Source organism: Mirounga leonina, unplaced genomic scaffold (genome assembly GCF_011800145.1).
Source record: "Mirounga leonina isolate KUSES-001 unplaced genomic scaffold, KU_Mleo_1.0 Mir_165, whole genome shotgun sequence".
NCBI lineage: Eukaryota > Metazoa > Chordata > Mammalia > Carnivora > Phocidae > Mirounga > Mirounga leonina.
This window is the reverse complement of record NW_023270415.1, coordinates 216,789-236,649: the sequence shown is the minus strand read 5'-3', so window position 1 is coordinate 236,649 and position 19,861 is coordinate 216,789. Positions and strand designations below refer to the sequence as shown.

The 19,861-nt window shown below is 37.1% G+C and overlaps 1 protein-coding gene and 1 pseudogene across 1 annotated transcript in view; one reads left to right on the top strand and one right to left on the bottom strand.

Moving 5' to 3' along the window:
* SPIDR (scaffold protein involved in DNA repair) overlaps positions 1-19,861 on the bottom strand; it is a 549,318-nt gene that overhangs the window by 459,246 nt on the left and 70,211 nt on the right. The window lies entirely within an intron of this gene.
* On the top strand, positions 1,076-2,308 carry LOC118014795 (annotated as a pseudogene).

The following is a 19,861-nucleotide window of genomic DNA, read 5'->3' as shown; positions in this document are numbered from 1 at the left end:
AGCAGCAAAAAAAGAATGAAAAAAAATGAAGGGACTAATTGGAAAACATCAAACAGACTTAAAATTCACACTATACCTGTCACAGAAGGAGATGGAGAGAGAAAAGGGTAGAAAACTTACTTGAAGAAATGAATAAAATGGCAGAAAATTTCCCTAACCCAGAGAAGTAAACAGACATCTTATTCTAGAAAGTTCCCATTAAGATGAACCCAGAGACCCACACAAAGACACTTTCTAATTAAAATGTCAAAAGTTAGGGGCACCTGGATGGCTCAGTCATTAAGCGTCTGCCTTCGGCTCAGGTCATGATCCCAGGGTCCTGGGATCGAGCCCCACATCGGGCTCTCTGCTCAGTGGGAAGCTTGCTTCTCCCTCTCCCACTCCCCCTGCTTATGTTCCCTCTCTCGCTGTGTCTCTCTCTGTCAAATAAATAAATAAAATCTTAAAAAAAAAAGTCAAAAGTTAAAGACAAGGAGAAAATCTTAAAAGCAGCAATAAAAAATTATAACAAGTATTTAAAAAAAAAAAAAAAAAAAAGACTATAGCAGATTTTCAGCAGAAGCTTTTCAAGCCAGAAGGGAGTAGCACAATATAGTCAAAGTGCTGAAAGGAAAGGAAATAAACTTCAACCAAAATACTTCACACCCAGCAAAATCATTCAGAATTGAAAGAAAGATAAAGAATTTTCTGGGCAAAGAAAACCTAAAAGAGTTCATCTAAACCAGCATTACAAGAAATGTTAAAGGGATTTCTTTAAGCTGAAAATAAAAAGTACAAATTCATAAGAAGAAAACATAAGACACCAACCTTGGGATTATCTGTACTAGTGGTTTTCAGATGGCTCAGAAGGTGACAAAAGCTGTGTCAGCAGAGAACAAGATCCAGATCACTAGGAACCTCCACCAGTGCAGTGTCACTGTGAAATAGAGGGGAACAACCCATATCTGAAAGAGGGTCACCATATTGTAGCTCTGTTTCCCCTGGACCAGGAGCAGCTGAGCCACCACCAAAGTAGCCATGAGGATGAGGACCATTTCAACATGCATGGATTCATGGCTATGGGTGTCTGGTATGCATGCATGTGTGCTCAACCCTCCACTGCTCCTTTCAGGAGAGGTCTAACATATCAACCTCATCCAGCTCCTGTTCTCCAACAATACCTCCTCCAACCTCCACCTCCACCACTGCCACCATCTTCACCACTCATACAGACACCCCAAGGTTGGTTTATAAGTACTTCTTGTTGATCTGTAAAATCAGCTATGCCACTGGCATTGTTGGCTACATGGCTGTCATGTTTACCCTCTCTGGTCTCTATTATTCAAAATCAAACCAGAAGATGCCATGGACTTTGGTATTTCTCTCTTCTTCTATGGCCTCTACTATGGAGTTCTTGAACAAGACTTTGCACAAATGTGTGCAGACTACATGGTGCCTACCATAGGGTTCTACAATGAGTCAGGCATGCCTACCAAACACCTCTCAGACAGTGTGCATGCCGTGTGTGGGCAGTAGATCTTTGTGGATGTCAGTGAAGAGGACGTCATCAAGAACATATATAAGCTGTCTTGCAATCATGTATTCCATGAGTTCTGCATCCTCAGCTGGTGCACTGTAGGAAGCAAACAGATGTGTCTCTACTGCAAAAAGAACGTGAACCTCAGAAGAATGTTCAGCAACCCCTGGGAGAGGCCTCACATCATGTATGGGCAACCGCTAGATTGGCTTCGATATCTGGCAGCCTGGCGGCCTATCATCATTGGCCTGATGCAAGGCATCAACTATATCCTAGGCCTGGAATAGTCAGGAAGAAGAGCATCCACCCACTATGGACCTCAGGGCACTCTCCTCCCTGTTCTCCAAGATGTCCTGGGTAGGAAAGACTTAAAGGGGCACTTGGGCCACTCAGGACCATTCTAGCTGTGTCCAGGCTGGGGAGGATAGATGATGGAGAGCCAGCCAGTGGGGCTGCAGCAGTAGGGGCTTTTTAAAAGAAAACTATTTTGATAAATATTAAAAACAAATATGAAAGTATAAATCTCATTAGTAAAGGTAAACATATAGCAAAAATGGTAGATTAATCACTTATAAAGCTAGCATAAAGGTTGAAAGACAAAAGTAGTAAAAATAAGTATAACTACAATAATTAGTTAAGGGATACACAAGATAAAAGTATGTAAAATGTGACATCAAAACCACAAAACATGGATGGGGTCGGGGGGAGTAAAAATGAGTTTAGAATGTGTTCAAACTTAGGTTATCAACTTAAAATACAGTTATAAATAAAGGTTATATACTAAGCCTCATAGGAACAACCAAGCAAAAACCTATGGTAGATTCCCAAAAGACTGTAGAAAGGAGATTCTTCTCCAAGAAAACAAATGGCAGATGATGTTGGTGCTATGGTAGGGCCCAGGGGCTCTGGAATGGGAGACTGTGGTGGCTTCCACGGAAGCCTCAGTAGGAGCATCTCGGCCAGGGCCGAGGCCACAAAGCTCAAAGAGTCAAGGCCAAGGACAAGCAGTGGACCCCCATCACCATGCTGGGCCACCTGGTCACAGACATGAAGATCAAGTCCCTAAAGGAGATCTATCTCTTCTCCCTGTCTATCAAGGAATCTAAGATCACTATTTCCTGGGGACATCCCTCCTCAAGGATGAGGTTTTGAAGATTATGTCTATGCAAAAGCTAGACCCATGCTCATCAGCAGGTCAGGTTCCAAGGCATTTGCTGACATCAGTCTGGGTGTTAAATGCTCCAAGGAGGTAGCCACTGCCATCATCCTGGCCAAGTTTTCTTTCTTTCTTTCTTTTTAAGATTTTTTATTTATTTATTTGACAGAGAGAGAGAGAGAGCACAAGCAGGTGGAGTAGGAGGGAGAGGGAGAGGGAGAAGCAGGCTCCCCGCTGAGCAAGGAGCCAGATGTTGGGCTCAATCCCCAGACCCTGGGAACATGACCTGAGCTGAAGGCAGTCACTTAACCAACTAAGCCACCCAGGTGCCCCATGGCCAAGCTTTCCATCATCCCATTTGGCAAGGCTACTGGGGGAACAAGTAAGCCCCACACTGTCCCATGCAAGGTGATTGGCCACTGTGGCTCTGTGCTGGCATGCCTCATCCCTGCCCCCAGAGGCACTGATACTGTCTCAGCCCATGCCCAAGAAGCTACTGATGATGGCCAGTATTGATGACTGCTACATCTCAGCTAGGGGCTGCACTGCCACCCTGGGCAACTTCACCATGGCCACTTTTGATGCCATTTCCAAGATCACAGCTATCTCACCCCTGATCTCTGGAAAGAGACTGTGATCACCAAGTGTCCCTATTAGAAATTCAATGACCATTTTGTAAAGACCCACACCAGAATCTCCATGCAGAGGACCCAGGCTCCAGCTGTGGCCACCACATAGATTTTATACCAGAAAAATAAAGTGAATGAAAGCCTGTTTAAAGAAAAAAAAAAGATTGTAAGAAAGGAATCTAAGCACACCACTAACAAAATTTATCAAACCACAAAGGAAGCGACCAAGAGAAGGAACAGAAAGGAACTACAAAACAGCCAGAAACAATTAACAAAATGGCAATAAGTACATATCCATCATTATTACTTTAAATACAAATGGACAAAGTCTACAATCAAAAGACAAGTGGCTAAGTGGGTTTAAAAAAAAAGACACCTCTATATATGCTTACAAAAGACTCATTTTAATAACTATCCTTAGACAAAATAGACTAAAGCAAAGACTATTAAAAAAAAAAAACAAACAAGGCATTACATAATGAAGAAGGGATCAATCCACAAAAAGATGTAACATTTGTAAATATTTATGCACCCAAACTAGGAACACCTAAATATATAAAGCAAATATTAACAGACCCTAAAGGAAGGAACAGACAGCAATACAATAATAGTATGGAACTTTCATCACGGATAGATCATCTGGACAGAAGATCAATAAGGAAACACTGGACTTACACAACATGTTTAGTAGATGAATTGAACAGATATATACAGAACATTCCACCCAAAAGCAGAATACATATTCTTCTCAAGTGCACATGGAACATTCTCAAGAATAGATCATATGTTAGTCCACAAAATAAGTTCTACTAAATTTAAGAAGATTGAAATCACATCAACCATATTTTCCAACTATAATAGGATGAAACTAAAAATCAATTACAAGAAGAAAACTGGGAAAATTCACAAATATATGGAGATTAAATAACATGCTACTGAACAACCAATGAGTCAATGAAGAAATCAATGAGAAAAGATACCTTGAGACAAATGAAAATGGAAATACAATGTACCAAAATTTATGGGATATAGCAAAAGCAGTTCAAAGACAGTTCAGGAGATAAATGCTTACCTCAAGAAAGAAGAAAAATCTCAAATAAACAACCTAACATTACACTAGAAAAAGAAGAACCAGTCCAAAGTTAGTAGAAGAAAGGAAATACAGAGTGGAAATAAATTAAATAGACTAAAAAGATAATAAATAAGATCAATGAAACTAAGAGTTGGTTCTGTGAAAAGATACACAAAATCAGCAAACCTTTAGCAACGACTCAGCAATAAAAAAAGAGGACTCAAAATCAGAAATTAGGGGCACTGGGTGGCTCAGTTGGTTAAGTGTCTGCCTTCAGCAGAATCGAGCCCCATGTCCAGCTCTCTGCTCAGCGGGGAGCCTGCTTCTCCCCTGCCTGCCATTCCCCCTGCTTGTGCTTGCTCCCTCTCTCTCTCTCTCTGTCAAATAAATAAAATCTTTTAAAAAAATCAGAAATTACAACTACATACAAAGAACCACAAAATACTATTATATGGGGGCACCTGGGTGGCTCAGTCGTTAAGCATCTGCCTTTGGCTCAGGTCATGATCCCAGAGTCCTGGGATCGAGCCCCGCATCAGGCTCCCCGCTCGGCAGGGAGCCTGCTTCTCCCTCTCCCACTCCCCCTGCTTGTGTTCCCTCTCTAGCTCTCTCTCTGTGTCAAATAAATAAATAAAATCTAAAAAAAAAAAAAATACTATTATATGCCACAAATTTTACAATCTAGAAGAAATGAATAAATTCCTAGAAATATTCAGAAAGGAACTACAGTCATAAAGAAATAAGAAATTTTAAAAGACTGATTACTAGTAAAGAGATTGAATCAGTAATCAAAAATCTCCCAATAAACAAAAAAGTCCAGGACCACATGCCTTCACTGGTAAATTCTACCAAACATTTAAAGAATTAATGGCAATCTTTCTCAAACTCTTTCAAAAAAAAGAAGTGATGGGTACACTTTTGAACTCATTTTATGCAATCAGCATTACCCTGATATCAACACCATACAAGGACACCATAAGAAAAGATAGTTATAGGGCAACATCCCTGCTGAACATAGATGCGAAAATTTTCAATGAAATACTAGCTAACCAAATTCAACAATACATTTAAAGGATCATATACCATGATTAAGTGGGTATTATTCCAGGGATGCAAGGTGGTTCAACATCTGCAAATCAATCAACATGATACAGCACATAAACAAAATACAACATAAAAATCATATGATCTTCTCAACAGATGTAGAAATAGCATGACAGAATTCAAAATCCATTTATGATAAAAACACTCAACAAAGGAGATATAGATGGAATGTACCTCAACATAATAAAGGCCATGCTAATATCATACTCAATAGTGAAAAGCTGAAGCTTTTTGTCTAAGATCAGCAACAAGACAAGGATGCCCACTCTCACCATTTTATTCAACATAGTATGGAAGTCGTAGCCAGAACAATTAGGCAAGGAAAAGAAATATCAGGTATCCAAATTGGAAAGGAAAAGTAAAACGGTCAGTATTTGCAGATGACATGATATTATATATAGAAAACCCTAAAGACTCCACCAAAAAAACGGCAGAATAAATGAATTCCATAAAGTTGCAGAATACAGGGAACCTGGGTGGCTCAGCTGGTTAAGCGACTGCCTTCAGCTCAGGTCATGATCCTGGAGTCCCAGGATCAAGTCCCGCATCGGGCTCCCTGCTCAGCAGGGAGTCTGCTTCTCCCTCTGACCCTCCCCCCTCTCATGTTCTCTCTCTCTCAAATAAATGAATAAAATCTTTTTTAAAAAAAGTTGCAGAATACAAAATTAATATACAGAAATTTGTATTTCTATACACTAATAACAAAGTAGTAAAAAGATAAATTAAGAAAACAATCCCATTTACAATTACATAACAAGAATAAAATACCAAGGAATAAATTTAACCAAGGAGGTGAAAGACCTATGCAATGAAAACTATAAGAAACTGATTAAAGTAATTAACAAAGATAAATAGATATTCCATTCTTATGGATTGAAAAATTAATATTGTTAAAATGTTAACAGTACCCAAAGCAATCTATAGATTCAATGCAATCTCTAAAATTTACAATGTCACTTTTCACAGAAATGAACAAACATTCCTAAAAATTTGTATGGAACAAAAAAAAATCCCAAAACCAAAACAATCTTGACAAAGAACAAAGCTAGAGGTATCACAATCCCAGATTTCATACTGTATTACAAAGCTATAGTAATCGGGGCGCCTGGGTGGCTCAGTCATTAAGCGTCTGCCTTCGGCTCAGGTCATGATCCCGGAGTCCCGGGATCGAGTCCCGTGTCAGGCTCCCTGCTCGGCGGGGAGTCTGCTTCTCCCTCTGACCCTCCCCACTCTCATGTGCTCTCTCTCATTCTCTCTCTCAAATAAATAAATAAAATCTTAAAAAAAAAAAAAAAAAGCTATAGTAATCAAAACAGTATGATCCTGGCTTGAAAACAGACAGATGGATCAAGAAACCAGAACAGAGAACCCAGAATCAAACCCACCTATATGTGGTCATTAATTTATGACAAAAAATTAAAGACTATAGAATGGGGAAAGAACAGACATTCCCTTCAATAAATGATGTTGGGAAAACTGGACAGCCACATGCAAAAGAATGAAACTAGGATATGATCTTACATTATACATAAAAACCAACTCAAAATGGATTAAAACCTTGAATGTGAGGCCTGAAACCATAAAACTCCTAGAAGAAAACATAGATGGTACACTCCCCAATATTGGTCTTGGCCACTGAGTTTTTGGATCTGACTGCAAAAACAAAGGCAACAAAAGTAAAACTAAACAAGTAGCTTCTGCACAGCGAAGGAAATCATCCATAAAATGAAAAGACAACCTACCGAATGGGAGAATATATTTGCAAATCCTGAATCTGATATATCTGATATAACATCCAAAACATATAAAGAACTCATACAACTCACTAGTAGAAAAACAAACTAAAAAACAGAGAACCTGAACAGACATTTTTCTAAAGAAAACATACAGATAGCCAAGAGACACATATAAAGATGTTCAACATCATCAGGGAAATGCAAATCAAAACCACAATGAGATACTACCTCACACCTATCAGGATGGCTTTCATCAAAAAGACAAAAAATAACAAGTATTAGTGAGAATGTGTAAAAAAGGGAACCCTTATGTACTGCTGGTGAGAATGTAAATTGTATAGGCACTATGGCAAACAGTATGGAAGTTACTCAAAAAATTAAAAACAGACCCACCATATGGTCCAGCAATTCCACTTCTGGGTATTTACGTGAAGAAAACAAAAATATTAATTGGAAAAAATATATGCCACCCCTTCATTCACTGCAGCATTATTTTCAATAGACAAGATATGGATGCAATCTGTCCATCCATAGATGAATGAATAAAGATGTGGTGTATATGTATATATATATATGTGTGTATATATATATATATATATGTGTATATATATATATACACGCACACACAATGGAATAGTGTTCAACCATAAAAAAAGGAAATCCTGTTATTTATAACAACATGGATGGACCCTGAGGCCACTAGGTTAAGTGAAATAAAAACAGAGAAAGTAAAACACTGTGGGATCTCACTTACATGTGGAATTTTAAAAACAGCATAACCAAGCTCACGGATACAAGGAACAGACTGGTGGTTGCCAGAGGTGGGGGCCGGGGGTGGGACAAAGGACTGAAGGCATAAATTTCCAGGCATAAAATAATTAAGTTATGGAGATATAATGTACAACATGTTGACTACAGTTAATAATACTGTACTGCAGGGGCACCTGGGTGGCTCAGTCAGCTAAGTGTCTCCCTTCGGCTCAGGTCATGATCCCAGGATCCTGGGATCGAGCCCCGCATCGGGCTCCTTGCTCAATGGGAAGCCTGTTTCTCCCTCTCCCACTCCCCCTGCTTGTGTTCCCTCTCTCACTGTCTCTCTCTCTCTGTCAAATAAATTAATTAATTAAAATCTTAAAAAAATAATAATACTGTACTGCATATTTGAAAGTTGCTAAGAAAGTAGATCTTGAAAGTCCTTATCAAAAGAAAAAAAATTTTTGTAACTATGTATAGTGATAGATGTTAACTAGACACTGTTGTGACCACTTCACAATATATGCAAATATGGAATCATTATGTTGGTATACCTGAAACTTATATAATGGAATATGTCAATTATACCTTAATAAAAAAAAACTTTTCAAAGCTGTATCAAGTGGTGTTCTTATAACTTGAAATAAGAGAAAAATCATTATTACAAATATGGATCTGGTCTTTTACAATTAATGCAAGCTTAGAGTGACTTAAAGTAATACAACGAAGACTGTCACAGGTACTTTAAAAAATGCCCATGGAGGGCCGCCTGGGTGGCTCAATCGGTTAAGCAGTGGACTCTTGGTTTCAGCTCAGGTTGTGATCTCAGGGTCATGAGATTGAGCCCCACGTCTGGCTCCACACTCAGCATGGAATCTGCTTAAGTTTCTCTCTCCCTCTCCCTCTGTTCCTCCTCTGCTCTCTCTCTCTCTCAAATAAATAAATCTAAAAAAATAATAATAATACCTGTGGGGAAAAAATGATTTTGATCACATTAAATCTGTAGATTGGCTAGGGAAAATTACAGTTTTAATACCAAATACTTGGACTTTTCTGCATATTTTATTATTAATGATTTCTACTTTAAATTCAACCATGGTTAGAAATTACAGTCCTCAGAATTTCAAACTTTTGAAACTTATTGAAAAGTTTTATAGCCCAATATATGATTTATCTTGGTATACATATCATGTGCACTTGAATGGAATGTGCATTCTATTGTATTCTAGTTACATGTGATGTTCTACAAATGTCAATTAGGTCAAGGTGGTTGATAGTGATTTTCAGATCCTTTATGTTCAAACTGATTTTTTTTTTTGGTCTAGATTTTCTATAATTTATAGAGAGTATGGTGTTAAAATTTCTAGCTATGATTACAGATCTTAAGCACTTACAAATGAAGGGGGGGAAAGGAGGGAGAGACAAACCATGAGAGACTATGGACTCTGGGAAACAAACTGAGGGTTTTAGAGGGGAGGGGGTGGGGGGATGGGTTAGCCTGGTGATGGGTATTAAGGAGGGCATGTATTGCATGGAGCACTGGGTGTTATACACAAACAATGAATCATGGAACACTACATCAAAAACTACTGATACTGTATGGTGACTAACATAAATTAAAAAAAAAGCACTTACAAATTTGTGGCTGATATGTCTTCCTGGTGTTACCACTATGAAACGTCCTTCTTTATCTCCAATAACACTGTTTGAAATCTATTTTACCTAATATTAATATAATCACTCCAGCTATCTTATAATTACTATTTGCATGCTACATCATCTTCCGTGCATTTATTTTCAATCTATGTCATTACATTTTTTTTAAGATTTTATGTATTTATTTAAGAGAGAGAGAAGGGGCAAGGGGCAGAGGAAGAGGAACAAGCAGACTGTGGGCTGACCTTGAAGCCCAATGCAGAGCTTGATCCCACGACCCAGAGACCACAACCTAAGCAGAAATCAAGAGTCAGACACTCAACGGGCTAAGCCACCCAGGCATCCCTGTGTTATTACATCTAAAACACATCTCTAGCAGACAACAGATAGGGAGGTCTTGCATTTTACCAATGTATCAAGCTCCACCTTTTCAGTAAATACTTTATCTATTTTCATTTAATGTAATTGTTGATAGGGTTAATCTAGGTCTATAATTTTGCTATTCATTTCCTTTTTTTTTAAGATTTTACTTATTTGAGAGAAAGAGGGAAAGGGAGAGCACACAAAAGTGGGGGGTGAGGGGCAGAGGGACAAGAAGAAGCAGACTACCTGCTGAGCAGGGAGCCTGATGTAGGGCTCCTCCATCCCGGGACCCTAAGATCATGACCTGAGCCCAAGGCAGATGCTAACTGACTGAGCCACCCAGATGCCCCTATTTGTCTTCTTTTCATCTCATGTTTATATTCATCTGTTACTACCTTTATACCTCCTTTTATATTCTCTGAATACACTTTAAATTCTACTTTGATTTCTCTATTGTTTTTTAGCTATACTTATTTGTATTTTATTTTTTATTTTTAGTGTTTGTTGTAGGAATCATAACATACACCTTTAACTTTAGGGCATATAATTCCATCTACCTAGCCCAATCCCTCATTCTACAACTGTCATATTACAACATATGCCATAAATGCCATGTTATAGTGTTAATGTTATAATTTTTGCTTTAAATTATCAGGTTTAACTTTTCTTAGTAGGTGGGGAGATTATTCCACCCTGAAGATGTGGACCTTCCCGTCAACCTGAAGAACTTCCTTTAGCATTCTTATAATGTTTATCTGCTGCAATGAAATCTTCTAATTCTTGTTTATCTGAAAAGGTTTTTATTTTGCCTTCATTCTTAAATGATATTTTCACTGACAGAATTCTGGGTTGATTTGTTTTTCCAGCAACGTAAAGGTGTCTTATAGCCTGCTAGCCAGCACTGTTTCTGATAAGTAGTCCGCTATCATTTATTGTTATCGTATCAGTTCTCAGGGTGCTTTCAAGATTCTTTATCATTTCAACTGCTTGACTATGACGTGCCTAAGTGTGATTTTCTTGTACTTATTTTGTTTGGAGATCACTGAGCTTCTTGAATATGTAAATTTATGCCTTTCACCAATTTGGGGTAATTTTCAACCATTATTTTTCCAAAAATTTTTGCTCCGATTTCTCCTCTCCTATACATATAGGACTCCATTAAAATGTGTTGCTAGATCTTTTGATATGTCCTCCCAAGTCACTGAGGCTAACTTCATTTTCTAAAATCTTTTTTCTATTTTCAGATTAAATGCTTTCTACTGATCTATCAAGTTCATTGACTTCTTTCCCAATCTTCCTGTGTAATGAATTTTTTATTTCAGGTATTGTACATTTAATTATAAAATTTTCATTTGGTTCCATTTTTGTGTCTGCATTCATTATGTGCATATTTTCCTTTATGTCCCTAAACAACAGCTGCTGATTCTAATACATGAGTCATATCAGGGCCCATCTCAATTAATTGCTTTTTCACTTTAAGTATAAGTCATACTTTTCTGGCTGGGATAACAGGGTGACAGTGAGAGGAGGAACATTTATACTAAGAGAAATTGACAAAGCTCCTGCCCTGGTATCTCATTAGCTGAAGTTTAGACAATTAAGAAGGGAGATGTTGGAAAAATAAGGATGTAAATTCTGAAACAGATGCTATCAATTATATGGGCACATACTTCCATAGAGAATAAAAACCAAAATATGCTTGTTATGAGATCATGAACACATTTATCATATATCTATCATATATAGATCATATATATAGGCATTACCTTGTTTATTGTACTTCACCTAATTGAGTCTCACAGATACTGCATTTTTGCAAGTTGAAGGTCTGTGGAAAGCCTGCATCAAACAAGTTTATCAGTGCCATTTTTCCAACAGCATTTGCTCATTTTGTGTCTCTGGGTCACATTTTGGTAATTTTTCAAATTCACAATATTGCAAACTTTTTCATTATTACTGTATTTGTTACAGTGATCTGTGATCAGTAATTATCAGTTGCTAAAAGCTCAGATGGTGGTTAGCACTTTTTAGCAATAAAGTGTTTTTTAATTAGTAGTAGACTATTTTGTTAGACATAATGCTATTGTACACTTAAGAGACTACAGTATAATGTAAACACACTTTCACATGCCCTTGGAAACCAAAAAATTCACTTGACTCACTTTATTATGGTATTTGCTTTACTGTGGTGATCTGTAATGGAACCTGCAATATCTCCAAGGCAGGCCTTGTATAAACATAAATTATAATATAAAATAACCAAAAAATACACATTCCTCAATATAACCTCTAATATCCCTCCTTTTTTACTATAAGAACACACTAGAATATGGATTTCTTCTGAAGTGCAATGTTTCTATAATGAAATCTTCAAAATATAATAAAAAAGCCATTACTAAAAACTCCAGATTTCCTTTACAATCATTAAATTTTGTAGGTTTTTATATAAACATAATTATATTTGAGAGCCAGTTTCTAAAATGTGTTTTTGATCATAATTATTTCAAGTCCATATACGACGTATGCAATGAATAGTTCTTAGACATTAACAATTAGTACATAGTCACATCATTTTATTCCATTTCACCATTAAAACTCATTAAAAGTGAAATTAAATGTATTACTTCCAAATTTCTATATAAACAAATGAATAAAAATAAACATAAAATTGCAAATATGCTCATAAATTTAGAAATATTTTCAAGATCACTTTGTAAAGGGTTACAATATACTCCCATGTAAGAATACAAAATTTTGTTTATCCTTACTTTGTTGAAACTTTTCCATATTTCATCTTCTGTGAGATACTGAATCATTTGTTCTACCACTACTGTTAACTATACAAAGAAAACATCTATTTCATAACAATGACTATGTATTTCAAATTTGAAAACCTCATTTGTTTTCTCTTTAAAATTTCATGAATTACTTTGAGATCTTTCATTTTTGTCAGCCAGCTTCTGCTGCACACCTTCAACAAAACCTGAACCTTATTCAGGTTATCAGATATTTATTATGCCTGTTAACTTGCATAGGAGTCACTACATAAAATACATGAGAATTACATAACAAAGCTCACCTAAATCCAACTTCCTTCACACTTCCTGGAAAACTGTAGGTTATGAAGAGAAATCACTGCTGTGTCTCTGCTGCCCTCTACAGGAATGGTTCTTGGAAGACACAGAAATTGTGAAAACGCAGTACCATACCAACCAGTAACAGAAAGCAACATTAATAATCAACTATATTTGTTAAATGTGCTAAAAGACGACATTACAAAGAGAAGTTATTGCTATTCTCTTTGATTTCTATCATGCTTTGCCTCCAAGTAGTTTAACATGTAGTTAAACTGTTATACTCCAAGGAATACAACCTAAGTAATTAAGAGAATTTGGGATCAGATTCCATGAGTTAGAATCTCATTCTGCCATTTATTAGCTATATCTCCATTCCCTCATCTATAAAATGGAGTTAGTAATAACATCTAGCTTACATGATCAGCACTTCAGTAAAGTGCTAACATATAGTAAAAACACAGGGTTATTGTGTTATTAATGTTATTATTGCTATTACTATTATTGACACTGTAACAAAATGGCCAGGACCACAGCTCAGAAACCAGAGCACCTGAGTTAGAATCCTGGCTCAGTCATATACTACTTTATAAACAAAGAAAAATTACTTAATCTGTCTGTGCCTTAGAATCCTCTGAAAATTAGGGATGATAACAACAGTTCCCACCTCACAAGAGCGATTATGAGGTTTAATTAAGCTAATGTACATAGCACAGCACTAAGAATGCCCCACAACAAGGAAGAATTCATAATGTTAGCATGTCCTATTATTAAGAGTTCAGTTGCCTTTACATAAGCACTACCAGAACTCTGCTCCAGAGAACTGGCAAAATTATGCTCACAGGCAAGACTGTTTCCTAAATCAACAACACTGCTCATGTCAGCCTGGGCAAGGGATTCAAAACAGACCTAAATTATAATCAATGTTTCCCACTGAGTGAAAGTATGGTTCTCCCACAGAGTTAAGTATCCACACACCATGTATGTTCTATTTCTACAAACATTCACGAATGAGAGACAAATAGCGTATTCTTCATAAAACTTATTCAATAGTAAAAGAATAAGTGAGAGTTTGCTTCTGGAGAGCTAAGTAATAGTTACAAAATTCCTAATTATAGTGTAAATCGTCCCCCCTTCCATTTTATTCAATGTACATTTAAACATTATAACAGACACTGCTGACATCCTCTCATATCTCCTCCCCTATCTTCAGTAATGCTGGCTCAAATATAGTTGATTATTGATGTTACTTTCTGTTACTGGTTGGTATGGCTGTCTGGGTTTTCACAATTTCTGTGTCTTCCAAGAACCATTCCTGTAGAGGGCAGCAGAGACACAGCAGTGATTTCTCTTCATAACCTACAGTTTTCCAGGAAGTGTGAAGGAAGTTGGATTTAGGTGAGCTTTGTTATGTAATTCTCAAATTGGAGACAATTTCCAGCAATTCCAATTCTTTGCCTCAGAGATTTCTCTGGCTGCCAGAAGCCATTCTTCCCCACCTGTGCAGTAGTCTATAAGAACCAGGAAATACTCTATCGCCCAAATTCCACCAAGGGCCAGCCCATAACCAATGAATGAAGGGCTCTACATATAAATAACCCAGCTTTCTTGCCCCTTCCCTGTCCCTCTGATGGGATAATTCTGAGGCTCCCAGAGTTCGACAGCAGTGCTAAGCTACAGGTGCCCACAATAATTAATGATCCCTTGATTGGCTGCTATCCCATCCCAGGCTCACTTGCTCAGCACTACTAGGTGTTCTCAGGGCATGCTTCTATGCAAATTCAAAGACAAATAATAAACTGAATACAGACAAGTCCACAAAAACCACACATCATATATTTTACTTTTTTCAACCTACCTGAAATGTTGAATAAACAAAAGAGGAAGGTTAAGATATCAGCATTAAGTGTTAGGAAGGAAGTGCTAGTGTGACTGCAAGATGCTGGGCAGAGCATGCAGGTATGAGTTAGTCTCCTGAGGGCAGATGCCAAGACACCATCAGCTATAGAAGAGATTCACTGAAGGAAGCACCTGCAAAGGTTTATAAAGGGGAGAAAGCAGGAGTCAAGGAGAGATTTAAGACCACAGTGCAGGTCTGAAAACTATGAAAGGAGGACAAGGAAAGAGAACTGGGTAGGAAGAGTCTCAGACTGCAGTGCAGCCCATCGGTAACATGGCCCTAGTACAAACAAAATGAAGGATCCTGAAGGATGGCAGTTGGGGCTGTCAATCAACTATGTTCCTTGCAACTGAAGATCTGAGTGCACACTTCCACAGCTGCACTGCAGGGAATGATGATGCAAAGTGACATTATCGCAACAATTTGAAAAATGTGTCTAAAAAAAACTTCCTTTCCTCCAAGATTGTTGGTTATCAATAGGTACTACTGTTTTTGCATGATTATATACTTCATATAATGCAGTATCAAACTGTACATATCCTTTGGCAAACTGGCTTACTGCCTCAATATTATTCAAGATGATAATATAGTTCTCTACTATGTACAAAACAATCTGCCTGTGTTCATATAAAATTAGCTTACTTTCAGAAGTTTTTTCTCTTCTAAACAATGCTACAATGAATAGTCATGTATATATATTCCTCTAGGCATGTGTGAAAATTCCTCTGAACAGTGGCTTTCAAATATTTTTGCTTAAGAACAGTAAAAAAAATACATTACATATTGTAATTCAACACGCATATACTAATAAATGTAAGAATATAAAATTGCATGAAAATACTGTTACTAACTCATACATTCTAATGTAGTCTGTTTTATTCCACTGTATTTTTAAAACTCACTGAATCAATTACCCACTACGGGTCATAAGCCAGTTTGAAAAACTCAAGGATATTTATGTAAGAGCACAACTGCAGGGTCATAAATTATGAATAACGTCAGCTTTATTAGAACTTACCAAATTACAAAAATGACTAAAACAATTTACATTCAACAGCAACTATTCCTATTGATACATATTCCTGGCATTGGGCACCATCACCTTCCTTTTAGTGTTTTGGTAATCTCATTAATATGTAATATTTCATTTTTAATTTACACTCCCCATACTACTAGTGAGACTGAGCATCTTTTCACATACTTAGTTGACATTCAGGTTTCTCTTTCCTACTCATGACCTGATTTTCATTTGGGCTATGTCTTTTCCTTACTGGTTTGTTAAAGTTCTCAATATATGCTGGATACTACTACAGAATGTCCTTTTAGAAAACATTTTTTAATGCAAGCAATAAATGTACTTGGTTCAAAATTCAAAATAGCATACAAGGTTACTCAGTAAAAATAAGTTCTAACCACTCTAGAGAGAGTCCATAGAAACACATATTCTTTCCATTTTTTTTTTTTTTTTAATTTAAATTCTGTTAGTTAACAGTGCAATATTGGTTTCTGGAGTAGAATTCAGTAATTCATCACTTACATATAACACCCAGTGCTCATCACACAACTGCCCACTTTAATACCCATCACCCATCTAGCTGATTCCCCACCCACCTCTCTCTAACAACCCTCAGTGTGCTCTCTACTTGAGTCACTTATGACTTGTTTCCCTCTCTCTTTTTTGCTTCCCCCCTTCCCATATGTTCATGTTTTCTTTCTTAAATTCCACATATCAGTGAGATCATATGGTATTTGTCTTTCTCTGACTTACTTTACTTAGCATAATGTACTCTAGCTCCATCCACATCATTGCAAAAGCCAAGATTTCATTCTTTTTGAGGGCTGAATAATATTCCATTGTATATATATACCACATCTTCATCCATTCATCAGTTGATGGACATTTGGGCTCTCTCCATGGTTTGACCATTGCCAATAATACTGCTATAAACAGTGTATGCACACCTTTGAATCTGTATTTTTGTATCCTTTGGGTATAGTCTAGGAATGGAACTGCTGGACCATGGGGTAGTTCTATTTTTAACTTTCTGAGGAAACTCCATACTGTTTTCCAGAGTGGCTGCACCAGTTTGCATTCCCACCAACAATGCAACAGGGTTCCCTTTTCTCTGCATTCTCACCAACACCCATTGTTTATGTTGTTAATTTTAGCCATTCTGACAGGTGTGAGGTCTCATCATGGTTTTGATTTGTATTTTCATGATGATGAGTGATGTTGAAAATCTTTTCATTTGTCTGTTACCATCTGGATGTCGTCTTTGGAAAAGTGTCTATTCATGTCTTCTGCCGATTTCTTACCTGGATTATTTGTTTTTTGAGTGCTGAGTTTGGTAAGTTTCCTATAGATTTTGGACACTAACCCTTTATCAGATATGTTGTTTGCAAATATCTTCTCCCATTCTGTGGGCTGCCTTTTAGTTTTGTTGATTGTTTCCTTTGCTGTGCAGAAGCATTTTATCGTGAAAAATCCCAATAGTTCATTTTGGTTTTGTTACCCTTGCCTCCGGCTAGATGTCTAATGAGAAATGACTGTGGCTGGAGTCAAAGAGATTGCTGCCTCTGTTCTCCTCTAGGATTTTGATGGTTTACTGTCTCACATTTAGGTCTTGCATCCATTTTGAATTTATTTTTGTGTATGGTGTAAGAAAGTGGTCCAGTTCTTCTGCATGTGGCTGTCCAACTTTCCCAATACCATTTGTTGAAGAGACTGTCTTTTTTCCATGGGATATTTTTTCCCTTTGTCAAAGAGTAATTGACCATATAGTTGTGGATCCATTTCTGGGTTCTCTATTTTGTTCCATTGATCTATGTGTCTGTTTTTATGCCAGTACCATACTGTCTTGATGACTACATCTTTCTAATATAGCTAGAAATCTGGAATCATGACGCCTCCAGTTTTGTTTTTCTTTTTCACAATTGCTTTGGCTATTCATGGTCTTCTGTGGTTCCAAACAAATTTTAGGATTGTCTGTTGTATTTCTGTGAAAAAGCTGGTGGTATTTTGATAGTGATTCAATTAAATGTGTAGATTGCTTTGGGTAGTATAGACATTTTAACAATGTTTGTTCTTCCAATCCATGAGCATGGAATATTTATCCATTTCTTTGTGTCCTCTTCAATTTCTTTCATAAGTGTTCTGTAGTTTTTAGAGTACAGATCTTTTACCTCCCTAGTTAGGTTTATTCCTAAGTATCTTATTGTTTTTGGTGCAATAGCAAATGGGATCAGTTCCTTGATTTCTTTTTCTGCTGCTTCATTATTTGTGTATAGAAATGCAAGAGATTCCTGCACATTCATTTTATATCCTGCGACTTTGCTGAGTTCCTGTATCAGTTCTAGCAATTTTTTAGTTGAGTCTTTTCAGGTTTTCTACAGAGTATCATGTCATCTACAAATAGTGGAAGTTTGACTTCTTCCTTGCCAACTTGGATGCCTTTTCTTTTTGTTGTCTGATTCTTGAGGCTAAGACTTCCAATACTATGTTAAATAGTAATGTTGAGAGTGAACATCCTTGTTTTGCTCCTGACCAAAGGGTAAAGGCTTTCAGTTTTTTCCCCACTGAGGATATTAGCTGTGGGTCTTTCGAATATGGCCTTTATGTTAAGGTATGTTCCATCAACCCCGATTTTGTTGAGGGTTTTTATCAAGAAAGGATGCTGTACTTTGTCAAATGCTTTTTCTGCATCTGTTGACAGGACCATATGGTTTTTATCCTTTCTTTTACTAATGTGGTATATCATGGTTTTTTAAAAAATTTTTTAAAGATTTTTTATTTATTTATTTGACAGAGAGAGACACAGAAAGAGAGGGAACATAAGCAGGGGGAGTGAGAGAGGGAGAAGCAGGCTTCCCACAGAGCAGGGAGCCCGATGTAGGGCTCAATCCCAGGACCCTGGGATCATGACCTGAGCCGAAGGCAGACACTTAACAACTGAGCCATCCAGGCGCCCCCATGTGGTATATCATGTTCATAGATTTGCAGATGTTTTTCTGTTTTCGTTTTTTTGCTTTAAAAAAAAACTTTTTTAAAAAAGTTTTTTTTTAAAAAAAGCTTTTATTTAAATTCCAGTGAATGCTGTTTCTTTTTTTTATTATGTTATGTTAATCACCATACATTACATCATTAGTGTTTGATGTAGTGTTCCATGATTCATTGTTTGCATATAACACCCATTGTTCCATGCAGAACATGCCCTCTTTAATACCCATCACCAGGCTAACCCATCCCCCCAAACCCTCCCCTCTAGAATCCTCAGTTTGTTTTTCAGAGTCCATAGTCTCTCATGGTTCGTCTCCCCCTCTGATTTCCCCCTCTTCATTCTTCCTCTCCTGCTATCTTTTTTTTTTTTTTAACATATAATGTATTATTTCAGAGGAAAAGATCTGTGATTCAATAGTCTTACACAATTCACAGCGCTCACCATAGCACATACCTTCCCCAATGTCTAGACATTGGGGAGATTTGCAGATGTTGAACCACACCTGCAGCCCAGAAATAAATCCCACTTGATCTTGGTGAATAATTCTTTTAATGTACTGTTGCATTCAATTTGCTAGTATTTTATTGAGAAGGCTTACATTTATGTTCATCAGGGATATTGTCCTGTAATCCTCCTTTTTAGTGGGGTATTTGTCTCATTCTGGGGTCAAGGCATGCTGACTTCACAGAATGAGTTTGGAAGTTTTCTTTCCATTTTCTATTTTTTTTTTTTTTTCTTTTTTGGAACAGTTTGAGGAGAATAGGTATTAACTCTTCTTTAACTGTGGGGTATAATTCCCCTGGGAATCCATCCAACCCTGGACTTTCGCTTGTTGAGAGATTTTTGATTACTGATTTAATTTCTTTGCTGGTTATGCGGCTGTTTAAATTTTCTATTTCTTCCT